Genomic DNA, 16,049 nt, shown 5'->3' on the forward strand with positions numbered 1-16,049 from the left:
ATTTGAACCCCCACCCTCTCACGAAGACCAGAACTTGAGTCTGGCGCCTTAGACCACTCGGCCATCCTAACTTTAGCAATTCTTTGTCACACTATCTTAATATATCACTAAACACTGATTTCGAGAAAATGAATCCACATGCAGGATTATAACTTTTTAACAACATTGTTTACTTAGTAGTGATCATGTTATGCTTGGTAATTTGTTTTTACCATAACTCCACTACCATCGCATTTTATTTTTTCATTTTAGAAGAAAATTTACTAACCTCTTATCTTTTTTAAAGTAATTGAGTTAAGTACTCTTACAAAAATCTATCTTGACGAAAACATGTTTATACATTTTCATTCACAACAGTATTTTGGATACATGTAGAAATACCAATCAAAATATGAAAACTAAGTTGAAATTCTCCTACTCTTACAAAAAGAATGAGGTACGTCAATGGCTTACTTCCGAGGATACTCTACCTTGGTCTTTCATGTATATATTATTAAGAAGAAAACGATAACTACTAATAATCATGTCAAACTCAATATTATAGTTTTGTTGATAACAAAAGAGTCAACTACCTTTATGGAATATAATTCAAACTCAACCACACCCAAATCCAAATGTTTCACTCATTTTATTACTGATAACAAGCTAAGAGCTTCATCCTACTTCACTAAGAGTGGAGAGTCATTTATTTTTTCATGCATAAAAATGACCTCAATCCTCTCAGATTCACATACCTTTTATAAGAAAATTAGAATATTGATGAAAATGACACATTAATATAACATTTAAGATGACCCGAGGCCATGTTTTTGAACTTAACTATTGATGTATCTACCTCAAAAAAAAATCGTGTGGCACGAGCTTTTGTGCCAATTTAATCCTTCGACGAATTCAATCGCACCAATAGAAAATTTATATCTTAAGTCCAAAAACCGATTATGAAATATGTTATTTTGTGGCTCTAAATAATTTCAAATAAGAGAATAAATTATTGAAAAATTATTTTTCTCAAGTAGGTTAACAACATAGTAAACCACAAAGATATTGTTGTTTTCATTGATTTACCATAAGTAGACTACTATTATTGTGTCTGAAATATGGTTTAATTGATCGCAATATAGATGATTTTAAAGGAAATGGAAGTGAAGATATTGTAATCATCACTTCTTTGGTACCATCATTTATGTACATCAATAAGACAAAAATAGTTATGGAGTACAAGAAAAAATTGTTCAACAACAAGCCTACGAAAACTACTACTCATGTTTAGTCTAGCCATATCCAAAAATATATGATGCAAACAACATAATTTCTTAAAAGTTTAGAACAAAAATATGGAGATATTAAATTTTTTTAATCAGATACTAGGGTCGGAACTCATGACATCACTTGAAAAAATAATTTGTCTTTCAACGTCTTTATCAGTTATAAATTATGTTGTTTATTCCCCATTAAAATAAAGAAACATGAAAACAATTAGATGAAAATTTTATCTTAAATGACACTTACTTTTATTACGTTTATTTATACCTTTAATGATGGTATCAGTTTCCTATCAAGAAATAATATCACTGTCTAATTGTTTTATCATCTTTCTCAATCTAGGTAAGACAAATTAGAGACAGATAGAAAATTGGTTTATTCCCCTTAAATATATTTATCCTCTTTCGTGGAATAGATTTGATAAATTAGATACAAATCAAAGAATTCACTTATTCCCCTTAATTGGTAGTTATTAGCCGCAAAAGGTTTAGGGAGTTCAAATATCCAGATTGAATCAAATACAACTTCAATTGACTCTCTGACCATGGGTTAAGGGAGCACTTTATTTAGTATAAAATGTCAAAAGTGGGATTTGAACCCACGCCCTCTAACGAAGACCAGAACTTGAGTCTGGCGCCTTAGACCACTCGGCCATCCTGACTTTAGCAATCCTTTGTCACACTATCTTAATATATCACTAAACACTGATTTCGAGAAAATGAATCCACATGCAGGATTATAACTTTTTAACAACATTGGTTACTTAGTAGTGATCATGTTATGCTTGGTAATTTGTTTTTACCATAACTCCACTACCATCGCATTTTATTTTTTCATTTTAGAAGAAAACTTACTAACCTCTTATCTTTTTTAAAGTAATTGAGTTAAGTACTCTTACAAAAATCTATCTTGACGAAAACATGTTTATACATTTTCATTCACAACAGTATTTTGGATACATGTAGAAATACCAATCAAAATATGAAAACTAAGTTGAAATTCTCCTACTCTTACAAAAAGAATGAGGTACGTCAATGGCTTACTTCCGAGGATACTCCACCTTGGTCTTTCATGTATATATTATTAAGAAGAAAACGATAACTACTAATAATCAGGTCAAACTCAATATTATAGTTTTGTTGATAACAAAAGAGTCAACTACCTTTATGGAATATAATTCAAACCCAACCACACCCAAATCCAAATGTTTCACTCATTTTATTACTGATAACAAGCTAAGAGCTTCATCCTACTTCACTAAGAGTGGAGAGTCATTTATTTTTTCATGCATAAAAATGACCTTAATCCTCTCAGATTCACATACCTTTTATAAGAAAATTAGAATATTGATGAAAATGACACATTAATATAACATTTAAGATGACCCGAGGCCATGTTTTTGAACTTAACTATTGATGTATCTACCTCAAAAAAAAATCGTGTGGCACGAGCTTTTGTGCCAATTTAATCCTTTGATGAATTCAATCGCACCAATAGAAAATTTATATCTTAAGTCCAAAAACCGGTTATGAAATATGTTATTTTGTGGCTCTAAATAATTTCAAATAAGAGAATAAATTATTGAAAAATTATTTTTCTCAAGTAGGTTAACAACATAGTAAACCACAAAGATATTGTTGTTTTCATTGATTTACCATAAGTAGACTACTATTATTGTGTCTGAAATATGGTTTAATTGATCGCAATATAGATGATTTTAAAGGAAATGGAAGTGAAGATATTGTAATCATCACTTCTTTGGTACCATCACTTATGTACATCAATAAGACAAAAATAGTTATGGAGTACAAGAAAAAATTGTTCAACAACAAGCCTACGAAAACTACTAGTCATGTTTAGTCTAGCCATATCCAAAAATATATGATGCAAAAAACATAATTTCTTAAAAGTTTAGAACAAAAATATGGAGATATTAAATTTTTTTAATCAGATACTAGTGTCGGAACACATGACATCACTTGAAAAAATAATTTGTCATTCAACGTCTTTATCAGTTATAAATTATGTTGTTTATTCCCCATTAAAATAAAGAAACATGAAAACAATTAGATGAAAATTTTATCTTAAATGACACTTACTTTTATTACGTTTATTTATACCTTTAATGATGGTATCAGTTTCCTATCAAGAAATAATATCACTGTCTAATTGTTTTATCATCTTTCTCAATCTAGGTAAGACAAATTAGAGACAGATAGAAAATTGGTTTATTCCCCTTAAATATATTTATCCTCTTTCGTAGAATAGATTTGATAAATTAGATACAAATCAAAGAATTCACTTATTCCCCTTAATTGGTAGTTATTAGCCGCAAAAGGTTTAACTACTATATATTTAGTGAAATGTGAAAGAAAAAGCATCAAGCCAAAGTTATTGACATGAAATTATAGTTTGTTTAATTCTCCTCCTTTAATTACTCATCGCTTTCATTATTGATTCCCCAAAAGTTTAGGCATGTGTTTGGTTTGATTTTCATTGAAGAAAAACAATTCTTCCGTTGTATTACTAATTTGTTCGCTATATATTGTTTCTCATTTTGTGTGCTCAAATATCCAGAATGAATCAAATACAACTTCAATTGACTCTCTGACCAATGGTTAAGGAAATGGTCATGTATACCCTTCATTTTCCCTCTCTGGTATGATTTGGATTTCTAGTTTGTTTTATTTCATCTGGCTCGATTTATCTCTCTCTATATATATTGGTTTGAATCATCATGATCATGTCCAATTTTGTTGGTTTCGATTAATTCTTGATTTTGTATTTGTAGTGAGCGGTTCTTATGCCTTTGGTGATTCTCATAAAACAAAAGTGCTACTTTATTTAGTATATTGTTGTGCCACTTATATCATAAAATGTCAGAAGTGGGATTGAACCCACGCCCTCTCACGAAGACCAGAACTTGAGTCTGGCACCTTAGACCACTCGGCCATCCTGACTTTAGCAATTCTTCGTCACACTATCTTAATATATCACTAAACACTGATTTCGAGAAAATGAATCCACATGCAGGATTATAACTTTTTAACAACATTGTTTACTTAGTAGTGATCATGTTATGCTTGGTAATTTGTTTTTACCATAACTCCACTACCATCGCATTTTATTTTTTCATTTTAGAAGAAAATTTACTAACCTCTTATCTTTTTTAAAGTAATTGAGTTAAGTACTCTTACAAAAATCTATCTTGACGAAAACATGTTTATACATTTTCATTCACAACAGTATTTTGGATACATGTAGAAATACCAATCAAAATATGAAAACTAAGTTGAAATTCTCCTACTCTTACAAAAAGAATGAGGTACGTCAATGGCTTACTTCCGAGGATACTCTACCTTGGTCTTTCATGTATATATTATTAAGAAGAAAACGATAACTACTAATAATCATGTCAAACTCAATATTATAGTTTTGTTGATAACAAAAGAGTCAACTACCTTTATGGAATATAATTCAAACCCAACCACACCCAAATCCAAATGTTTCACTCATTTTATTACTGATAACAAGCTAAGAGCTTCATCCTACTTCACTAAGAGTGGAGAGTCATTTATTTTTTCATGCATAAAAATGACCTTAATCCTCTCAGATTCACATACCTTTTATAAGAAAATTAGAATATTGATGAAAATGACACATTAATATAACATTTAAGATGACCCGAGGCCATGTTTTTGAACTTAACTATTGATGTATCTACCTCAAAAAAAAAATCGTGTGGCACGAGCTTTTGTGCCAATTTAATCCTTCGATGAATTCAATCGCACCAATAGAAAATTTATATCTTAAGTCCAAAAACCAATTATGAAATATGTTATTTTGTGGCTCTAAATAATTTCAAATAAGAGAATAAATTATTGAAAAATTATTTTTCTCAAGTAGGTTAACAACATAGTAAACCACAAAGATATTGTTGTTTTCATTGATTTACCATAAGTAGACTACTATTATTGTGTCTGAAATATGGTTTAATTGATCGCAATATAGATGATTTTAAAGGAAATGGAAGTGAAGATATTGCAATCGTCACTTCTTTGGTACCATCACTTATGTACATCAATAAGACAAAAATAGTTATGGAGTACAAGAAAAAATTGTTCAACAACAAGCCTACGAAAACTACTAGTCATGTTTAGTCTAGCCATATCCAAAAATATATGATGCAAAAAACATAATTTCTTAAAAGTTTAGCACAAAAATATGGAGATATTAAATTTTTTTAATCAGATACTAGTGTCGGAACACATGACATCACTTGAAAAAATAATTTGTCATTCAACGTCTTTATCAGTTATAAATTATGTTGTTTATTCCCCATTAAAATAAAGAAACATCAAAACAATTAGATGAAAATTTTATCTTAAATGACACTTACTTTTATTACGTTTATTTATACCTTTAATGATGGTATCAGTTTCCTATCAAGAAATAATATCACTGTCTAATTGTTTTATCATCTTTCTCAATCTAGGTAAGACAAATTAGAGACAGATAGAAAATTGGTTTATTCCCCTTAAATATATTTATCCTCTTTCGTAGAATAGATTTGATAAATTAGATACAAATCAAAGAATTCACTTATTCCCCTTAATTGGTAGTTATTAGCCGCAAAAGGTTTAACTACTATATATTTAGTGAAATGTGAAAGAAAAAGCATCAAGCCAAAGTTATTGACATGAAATTATAGTTTGTTTAATTCTCCTCCTTTAATTACTCATCGCTTTCATTATTGATTCCCCAAAAGTTTAGGCATGTGTTTGGTTTGATTTTCATTGAAGAAAAACAATTCTTCCGTTGTATTACTAATTTGTTCGCTATATATTGTTTCTCATTTTGTGTGCTCAAATATCCAGATTGAATCAAATACAACTTCAATTGACTCTCTGACCAATGGTTAAGGAAATGGTCATGTATACCCTTCATTTTCCCTCTCTGGTATGATTTGGATTTCTAGTTTGTTTTATTTCATCTGGCTCGATTTATCTCTCTCTATATATATTGGTTTGAATCATCTTGATCATGTCCAATTTTGTTGGTTTCGATTAATTCTTGATTTTGTATTTGTAGTGAGCGGTTCTTATGCCTTTGGTGATTCTCATAAAACAAAAGTGCTACTTTATTTAGTATATTGTTGTGCCACTTATATCATAAAATGTCAGAAGTGGGATTTGAACCCACGCCCTCTCACGAAGACCAGAACTTGAGTCTGGCGCCTTAGACCACTCGGCCATCCTGACTTTAGCAATTCTTCGTCACACTATCTTAATATATCACTAAACACTGATTTCGAGATAATGAATCCACATGCAGGATTATAACTTTTTAACAACATTGTTTACTTAGTAGTGATCATGTTATGCTTGGTAATTTGTTTTTACCATAACTCCACTACCATCGCATTTTATTTTTTCATTTTAGAAGAAAATTTACTAACCTCTTATCTTTTTTAAAGTAATTGAGTTAAGTACTCTTACAAAAATCTATCTTGACGAAAACATGTTTATACATTTTCATTCACAACAGTATTTTGGATACATGTAGAAATACCAATCAAAATATGAAAACTAAGTTGAAATTCTCCTACTCTTACAAAAAGAATGAGGTACGTCAATGGCTTACTTCCGAGGATACTCTACCTTGGTCTTTCATGTATATATTATTAAGAAGAAAACGATAACTACTAATAATCATGTCAAACTCAATATTATAGTTTTGTTGATAACAAAAGAGTCAACTACCTTTATGGAATATAATTCAAACCCAACTACACCCAAATCCAAATGTTTCACTCATTTTATTACTGATAACAAGCTAAGAGCTTCATCCTACTTCACTAAGAGTGGAGAGTCATTTATTTTTTCATGCATAAAAATGACCTTAATCCTCTCAGATTCACATACCTTTTATAAGAAAATTAGAATATTGATGAAAATGACACATTAATATAACATTTAAGATGACCCGAGGCCATGTTTTTGAACTTAACTATTGATGTATCTACCTCAAAAAAAAATCGTGTGGCACGAGCTTTTGTGCCAATTTAATCCTTCGATGAATTCAATCGCACCAATAGAAAATTTATATCTTAAGTCCAAAAACCGATTATGAAATATGTTATTTTGTGGCTCTAAATAATTTCAAATAAGAGAATAAATTATTGAAAAATTATTTTTCTCAAGTAGGTTAACAACATAGTAAACCACAAAGATATTGTTGTTTTCATTGATTTACCATAAGTAGACTACTATTATTGTGTCTGAAATATGGTTTAATTGATCGCAATATAGATGATTTTAAAGGAAATGGAAGTGAAGATATTGCAATCGTCACTTCTTTGGTACCATCACTTATGTACATCAATAAGACAAAAATAGTTATGGAGTACAAGAAAAAATTGTTCAACAACAAGCCTACGAAAACTACTAGTCATGTTTAGTCTAGCCATATCCAAAAATATATGATGCAAAAAACATAATTTCTTAAAAGTTTAGCACAAAAATATGGAGATATTAAATTTTTTTAATCAGATACTAGTGTCGGAACACATGACATCACTTGAAAAAATAATTTGTCATTCAACGTCTTTATCAGTTATAAATTATGTTGTTTATTCCCCATTAAAATAAAGAAACATGAAAACAATTAGATGAAAATTTTATCTTAAATGACACTTACTTTTATTACGTTTATTTATACCTTTAATGATGGTATCAGTTTCCTATCAAGAAATAATATCACTGTCTAATTGTTTTATCATCTTTCTCAATCTAGGTAAGACAAATTAGAGACAGATAGAAAATTGGTTTATTCCCCTTAAATATATTTATCCTCTTTCGTAGAATAGATTTGATAAATTAGATACAAATCAAAGAATTCACTTATTCCCCTTAATTGGTAGTTATTAGCCGCAAAAGGTTTAACTACTATATATTTAGTGAAATGTGAAAGAAAAAGCATCAAGCCAAAGTTATTGACATGAAATTATAGTTTGTTTAATTCTCCTCCTTTAATTACTCATCGCTTTCATTATTGATTCCCCAAAAGTTTAGGCATGTGTTTGGTTTGATTTTCATTGAAGAAAAACAATTCTTCCGTTGTATTACTAATTTGTTCGCTATATATTGTTTCTCATTTTGTGTGCTCAAATATCCAGATTGAATCAAATACAACTTCAATTGACTCTCTGACCAATGGTTAAGGAAATGGTCATGTATACCCTTCATTTTCCCTCTCTGGTATGATTTGGATTTCTAGTTTGTTTTATTTCATCTGGCTCGATTTATCTCTCTCTATATATATTGGTTTGAATCATCTTGATCATGTCCAATTTTGTTGGTTTCGATTAATTCTTGATTTTGTATTTGTAGTGAGCGGTTCTTATGCCTTTGGTGATTCTCATAAAACAAAAGTGCTACTTTATTTAGTATATTGTTGTGCCACTTATATCATAAAATGTCAGAAGTGGGATTTGAACCCACGCCCTCTCACGAAGACCAGAACTTGAGTCTGGCGCCTTAGACCACTCGGCCATCCTGACTTTAGCAATTCTTCGTCACACTATCTTAATATATCACTAAACACTGATTTCGAGATAATGAATCCACATGCAGGATTATAACTTTTTAACAACATTGTTTACTTAGTAGTGATCATGTTATGCTTGGTAATTTGTTTTTACCATAACTCCACTACCATCGCATTTTATTTTTTCATTTTAGAAGAAAATTTACTAACCTCTTATCTTTTTTAAAGTAATTGAGTTAAGTACTCTTACAAAAATCTATCTTGACGAAAACATGTTTATACATTTTCATTCACAACAGTATTTTGGATACATGTAGAAATACCAATCAAAATATGAAAACTAAGTTGAAATTCTCCTACTCTTACAAAAAGAATGAGGTACGTCAATGGCTTACTTCCGAGGATACTCTACCTTGGTCTTTCATGTATATATTATTAAGAAGAAAACGATAACTACTAATAATCATGTCAAACTCAATATTATAGTTTTGTTGATAACAAAAGAGTCAACTACCTTTATGGAATATAATTCAAACCCAACCACACCCAAATCCAAATGTTTCACTCATTTTATTACTGATAACAAGCTAAGAGCTTCATCCTACTTCACTAAGAGTGGAGAGTCATTTATTTTTTCATGCATAAAAATGACCTTAATCCTCTCAGATTCACATACCTTTTATAAGAAAATTAGAATATTGATGAAAATGACACATTAATATAACATTTAAGATGACCCGAGGCCATGTTTTTGAACTTAACTATTGATGTATCTACCTCAAAAAAAAATCGTGTGGCACGAGCTTTTGTGCCAATTTAATCCTTCGATGAATTCAATCGCACCAATAGAAAATTTATATCTTAAGTCCAAAAACCGATTATGAAATATGTTATTTTGTGGCTCTAAATAATTTCAAATAAGAGAATAAATTATTGAAAAATTATTTTTCTCAAGTAGGTTAACAACATAGTAAACCACAAAGATATTGTTGTTTTCATTGATTTACCATAAGTAGACTACTATTATTGTGTCTGAAATATGGTTTAATTGATCGCAATATAGATGATTTTAAAGGAAATGGAAGTGAAGATATTGCAATCGTCACTTCTTTGGTACCATCACTTATGTACATCAATAAGACAAAAATAGTTATGGAGTACAAGAAAAAATTGTTCAACAACAAGCCTACGAAAACTACTAGTCATGTTTAGTCTAGCCATATCCAAAAATATATGATGCAAAAAACATAATTTCTTAAAAGTTTAGCACAAAAATATGGAGATATTAAATTTTTTTAATCAGATACTAGTGTCGGAACACATGACATCACTTGAAAAAATAATTTGTCATTCAACGTCTTTATCAGTTATAAATTATGTTGTTTATTCCCCATTAAAATAAAGAAACATGAAAACAATTAGATGAAAATTTTATCTTAAATGACACTTACTTTTATTACGTTTATTTATACCTTTAATGATGGTATCAGTTTCCTATCAAGAAATAATATCACTGTCTAATTGTTTTATCATCTTTCTCAATCTAGGTAAGACAAATTAGAGACAGATAGAAAATTGGTTTATTCCCCTTAAATATATTTATCCTCTTTCGTAGAATAGATTTGATAAATTAGATACAAATCAAAGAATTCACTTATTCCCCTTAATTGGTAGTTATTAGCCGCAAAAGGTTTAACTACTATATATTTAGTGAAATGTGAAAGAAAAAGCATCAAGCCAAAGTTATTGACATGAAATTATAGTTTGTTTAATTCTCCTCCTTTAATTACTCATCGCTTTCATTATTGATTCCCCAAAAGTTTAGGCATGTGTTTGGTTTGATTTTCATTGAAGAAAAACAATTCTTCCGTTGTATTACTAATTTGTTCGCTATATATTGTTTCTCATTTTGTGTGCTCAAATATCCAGATTGAATCAAATACAACTTCAATTGACTCTCTGACCAATGGTTAAGGAAATGGTCATGTATACCCTTCATTTTCCCTCTCTGGTATGATTTGGATTTCTAGTTTGTTTTATTTCATCTGGCTCGATTTATCTCTCTCTATATATATTGGTTTGAATCATCTTGATCATGTCCAATTTTGTTGGTTTCGATTAATTCTTGATTTTGTATTTGTAGTGAGCGGTTCTTATGCCTTTGGTGATTCTCATAAAACAAAAGTGCTACTTTATTTAGTATATTGTTGTGCCACTTATATCATAAAATGTCAGAAGTGGGATTTGAACCCACGCCCTCTCACGAAGACCAGAACTTGAGTCTGGCGCCTTAGACCACTCGGCCATCCTGACTTTAGCAATTCTTCGTCACACTATCTTAATATATCACTAAACACTGATTTCGAGATAATGAATCCACATGCAGGATTATAACTTTTTAACAACATTGTTTACTTAGTAGTGATCATGTTATGCTTGGTAATTTGTTTTTACCATAACTCCACTACCATCGCATTTTATTTTTTCATTTTAGAAGAAAATTTACTAACCTCTTATCTTTTTTAAAGTAATTGAGTTAAGTACTCTTACAAAAATCTATCTTGACGAAAACATGTTTATACATTTTCATTCACAACAGTATTTTGGATACATGTAGAAATACCAATCAAAATATGAAAACTAAGTTGAAATTCTCCTACTCTTACAAAAAGAATGAGGTACGTCAATGGCTTACTTCCGAGGATACTCTACCTTGGTCTTTCATGTATATATTATTAAGAAGAAAACGATAACTACTAATAATCATGTCAAACTCAATATTATAGTTTTGTTGATAACAAAAGAGTCAACTACCTTTATGGAATATAATTCAAACCCAACCACACCCAAATCCAAATGTTTCACTCATTTTATTACTGATAACAAGCTAAGAGCTTCATCCTACTTCACTAAGAGTGGAGAGTCATTTATTTTTTCATGCATAAAAATGACCTTAATCCTCTCAGATTCACATACCTTTTATAAGAAAATTAGAATATTGATGAAAATGACACATTAATATAACATTTAAGATGACCCGAGGCCATGTTTTTGAACTTAACTATTGATGTATCTACCTCAAAAAAAAATCGTGTGGCACGAGCTTTTGTGCCAATTTAATCCTTCGATGAATTCAATCGCACCAATAGAAAATTTATATCTTAAGTCCAAAAACCGATTATGAAATATGTTATTTTGTGGCTCTAAATAATTTCAAATAAGAGAATAAATTATTGAAAAATTATTTTTCTCAAGTAGGTTAACAACATAGTAAACCACAAAGATATTGTTGTTTTCATTGATTTACCATAAGTAGACTACTATTATTGTGTCTGAAATATGGTTTAATTGATCGCAATATAGATGATTTTAAAGGAAATGGAAGTGAAGATATTGCAATCGTCACTTCTTTGGTACCATCACTTATGTACATCAATAAGACAAAAATAGTTATGGAGTACAAGAAAAAATTGTTCAACAACAAGCCTACGAAAACTACTAGTCATGTTTAGTCTAGCCATATCCAAAAATATATGATGCAAAAAACATAATTTCTTAAAAGTTTAGAACAAAAATATGGAGATATTAAATTTTTTTAATCAGATACTAGTGTCGGAACACATGACATCACTTGAAAAAATAATTTGTCATTCAACGTCTTTATCAGTTATAAATTATGTTGTTTATTCCCCATTAAAATAAAGAAACATGAAAACAATTAGATGAAAATTTTATCTTAAATGACACTTACTTTTATTACGTTTATTTATACCTTTAATGATGGTATCAGTTTCCTATCAAGAAATAATATCACTGTCTAATTGTTTTATCATCTTTCTCAATCTAGGTAAGACAAATTAGAGACAGATAGAAAATTGGTTTATTCCCCTTAAATATATTTATCCTCTTTCGTAGAATAGATTTGATAAATTAGATACAAATCAAAGAATTCACTTATTCCCCTTAATTGGTAGTTATTAGCCGCAAAAGGTTTAACTACTATATATTTAGTGAAATGTGAAAGAAAAAGCATCAAGCCAAAGTTATTGACATGAAATTATAGTTTGTTTAATTCTCCTCCTTTAATTACTCATCGCTTTCATTATTGATTCCCCAAAAGTTTAGGCATGTGTTTGGTTTGATTTTCATTGAAGAAAAACAATTCTTCCGTTGTATTACTAATTTGTTCGCTATATATTGTTTCTCATTTTGTGTGCTCAAATGTCCAGATTGAATCAAATACAACTTCAATTGACTCTCTGACCAATGGTTAAGGAAATGGTCATGTATACCCTTCATTTTCCCTCTCTGGTATGATTTGGATTTCTAGTTTGTTTAATTTCATCTGGCTCGATTTATCTCTCTCTATATATATTGGTTTGAATCATCTTGATCATGTCCAATTTTGTTGGTTTCGATTAATTCTTGATTTTGTATTTGTAGTGAGCGGTTCTTATGTCAGAAGTGGGATTTGAACCCCCACCCTCTCACGAAGACCAGAACTTGAGTCTGGCGCCTTAGACCACTCGGCCATCCTGACTTTAGCAATCCTTTGTCACACTATCTTAATATATCACTAAACACTGATTTCGAGAAAATGAATCCACATTCAGGATTATAACTTTTTAACAACATTGTTTACTTAGTAGTGATCATGTTATGCTTGGTAATTTGTTTTTACCATAACTCCACTACCATCGCATTTTATTTTTTCATTTTGAAAGAAAATTTACTAACCTCTTATCTTTTTTAAAGTAATTGAGTTAAGTACTCTTACAAAAATCTATCTTGACGAAAACATGTTTATACATTTTCATTCACAACAGTATTTTGGATACATGTAGAAATACCAATCAAAATATGAAAACTAAGTTGAAATTCTCCTACTCTTACAAAAAGAATGAGGTACGTCAATGGCTTACTTCCGAGGATACTCTACCTTGGTCTTTCATGTATATATTATTAAGAAGAAAACGATAACTACTAATAATCATGTCAAACTCAATATTATAGTTTTGTTGATAACAAAAGAGTCAACTACCTTTATGGAATATAATTCAAACCCAACCACACCCAAATCCAAATGTTTCACTCATTTTATTACTGATAACAAGCTAAGAGCTTCATCCTACTTCACTAAGAGTGGAGAGTCATTTATTTTTTCATGCATAAAAATGACCTTAATCCTCTCAGATTCACATACCTTTTATAAGAAAATTAGAATATTGATGAAAATGACACATTAATATAACATTTAAGATGACCCGAGGCCATGTTTTTGAACTTAACTATTGATGTATCTACCTCAAAAAAAAATCGTGTGGCACGAGCTTTTGTGCCAATTTAATCCTTCGATGAATTCAATCGCACCAATAGAAAATTTATATCTTAAGTCCAAAAACCGATTATGAAATATGTTATTTTGTGGCTCTAAATAATTTCAAATAAGAGAATAAATTATTGAAAAATTATTTTTCTCAAGTAGGTTAACAACATAGTAAACCACAAAGATATTGTTGTTTTCATTGATTTACCATAAGTAGACTACTAGTATTGTGTCTGAAATATGGTTTAATTGATCGCAATATAGATGATTTTAAAGGAAATGGAAGTGAAGATATTGCAATCGTCACTTCTTTGGTACCATCACTTATGTACATCAATAAGACAAAAATAGTTATGGAGTACAAGAAAAAATTGTTCAACAACAAGCCTACGAAAACTACTAGTCATGTTTAGTCTAGCCATATCCAAAAATATATGATGCAAAAAACATAATTTCTTAAAAGTTTAGAACAAAAATATGGAGATATTAAATTTTTTTAATCAGATACTAGTGTCGGAACACATGACATCACTTGAAAAAATAATTTGTCAGTCAACGTCTTTATCAGTTATAAATTATGTTGTTTATTCCCCATTAAAATAAAGAAACATGAAAACAATTAGATGAAAATTTTATCTTAAATGACACTTACTTTTATTACGTTTATTTATACCTTTAATGATGGTATCAGTTTCCTATCAAGAAATAATATCACTGTCTAATTGTTTTATCATCTTTCTCAATCTAGGTAAGACAAATTAGAGACAGATAGAAAATTGGTTTATTCCCCTTAAATATATTTATCCTCTTTCGTAGAATAGATTTGATTAATTAGATACAAATCAAAGAATTCACTTATTCCCCTTAATTGGTAGTTATTAGCCGCAAAAGGTTTAACTACTATATATTTAGTGAAATGTGAAAGAAAAAGCATCAAGCCAAAGTTATTGACATGAAATTATAGTTTGTCATTTTGTGTGCTCAAATATCCAGATTGAATCAAATACAACTTCAATTGACTCTCTGACCATGGGTTAAGGGAGCACTTTATTTAGTACTACCTCCGTTCCTATTTGTAAGAGACAAATTGTAACTTTCTTTTGGTCCTTTTTATAAGAGACACATTATAAAATTAAATTTTATTAATTGAGAAATCTCATTTATACCCTTAGTAAACAAAATGCAATATTTATTATTCATTGGGCATTAATGTTTTGAAAAGAACGTGTTATGTATATTCCCCATACACATAATGGGTATCTAAAGTCAAACCTATTCAGTTTCCATTGATATTAATGATTTGGAGGGAAAAAAATTCCCACTGGGTATAAAGGAGGGAACTACTACGAGTATCTTACTCATATTTCAAAGAAAACCATGAGTATGAACTCTCATCACACCTATGAAAGTAAGATTGAAAAATCTCATGAAAGAAAAGTGAAACAAAATTATGATTTGAATAGGTTCCCCAACACTGAGGATCCATACGAAGGTAGCGATATTGTTGAAGAATCGGATATCGAGAGTGAGGAAGAAGGAAGACAACCAGTGATTAGAAAGAAGCTTAAAACATGGCACCAAAAAGAAGCAGAAAAAACAGAAGAAAATAATAGTGTTAAGTAGGAAGAAAAAGAAGCAGAAGAAAATAGCAATGTTAAACAGGAAGAAGAAGATGGCTTCGACCATGTACGTGAAGCTTTGAGGAATGAGGCTATGAATGTGCTCAAAATATATTTCTATGGAATCTAATGTAATGTAAATGTCATGAATTATGATTATGGTTTTAAGAAATGGTTTGTTACCGCAAAAATGATCGCGATAAAACGGTTTCGAAAGTTGCCGACGCGGTTTGTTATGATTAATGAGTAACTTTTGTTCTATTGTTTTACTACTGTGTTGTTTTCTTTTAATA

General features: G+C 29.8%; 6 non-coding genes across 6 annotated transcripts; all 6 read right to left on the reverse strand.

Annotated features, from left to right (window-relative positions):
• Window positions 1-1,840: 1,840 nt before the first annotated feature.
• Window positions 1,841-1,924, reverse strand: TRNAL-CAA (transfer RNA leucine (anticodon CAA)). Its single transcript has one exon. It is a non-coding gene; the product is annotated as a tRNA-Leu (tRNA).
• Window positions 1,925-4,140: 2,216 nt separating this feature from the next.
• TRNAL-CAA (transfer RNA leucine (anticodon CAA)) lies at window positions 4,141-4,223 on the reverse strand. The gene has a single exon. It is a non-coding gene; the product is annotated as a tRNA-Leu (tRNA).
• A 2,217-nt stretch (window positions 4,224-6,440) lies between these two features.
• TRNAL-CAA (transfer RNA leucine (anticodon CAA)) lies at window positions 6,441-6,524 on the reverse strand. Its single transcript has one exon. It is a non-coding gene; the product is annotated as a tRNA-Leu (tRNA).
• Window positions 6,525-8,740: 2,216 nt separating this feature from the next.
• Window positions 8,741-8,824, reverse strand: TRNAL-CAA (transfer RNA leucine (anticodon CAA)). Its single transcript has one exon. It is a non-coding gene; the product is annotated as a tRNA-Leu (tRNA).
• A 2,216-nt stretch (window positions 8,825-11,040) lies between these two features.
• Window positions 11,041-11,124, reverse strand: TRNAL-CAA (transfer RNA leucine (anticodon CAA)). The gene has a single exon. It is a non-coding gene; the product is annotated as a tRNA-Leu (tRNA).
• A 2,143-nt stretch (window positions 11,125-13,267) lies between these two features.
• Window positions 13,268-13,351, reverse strand: TRNAL-CAA (transfer RNA leucine (anticodon CAA)). Its single transcript has one exon. It is a non-coding gene; the product is annotated as a tRNA-Leu (tRNA).
• Window positions 13,352-16,049: the final 2,698 nt, after the last annotated feature.

This window comes from Lathyrus oleraceus, unplaced genomic scaffold (genome assembly GCF_024323335.1).
Source record: "Lathyrus oleraceus cultivar Zhongwan6 unplaced genomic scaffold, CAAS_Psat_ZW6_1.0 chrUn0188, whole genome shotgun sequence".
Lineage (NCBI taxonomy): Eukaryota > Viridiplantae > Streptophyta > Magnoliopsida > Fabales > Fabaceae > Lathyrus > Lathyrus oleraceus.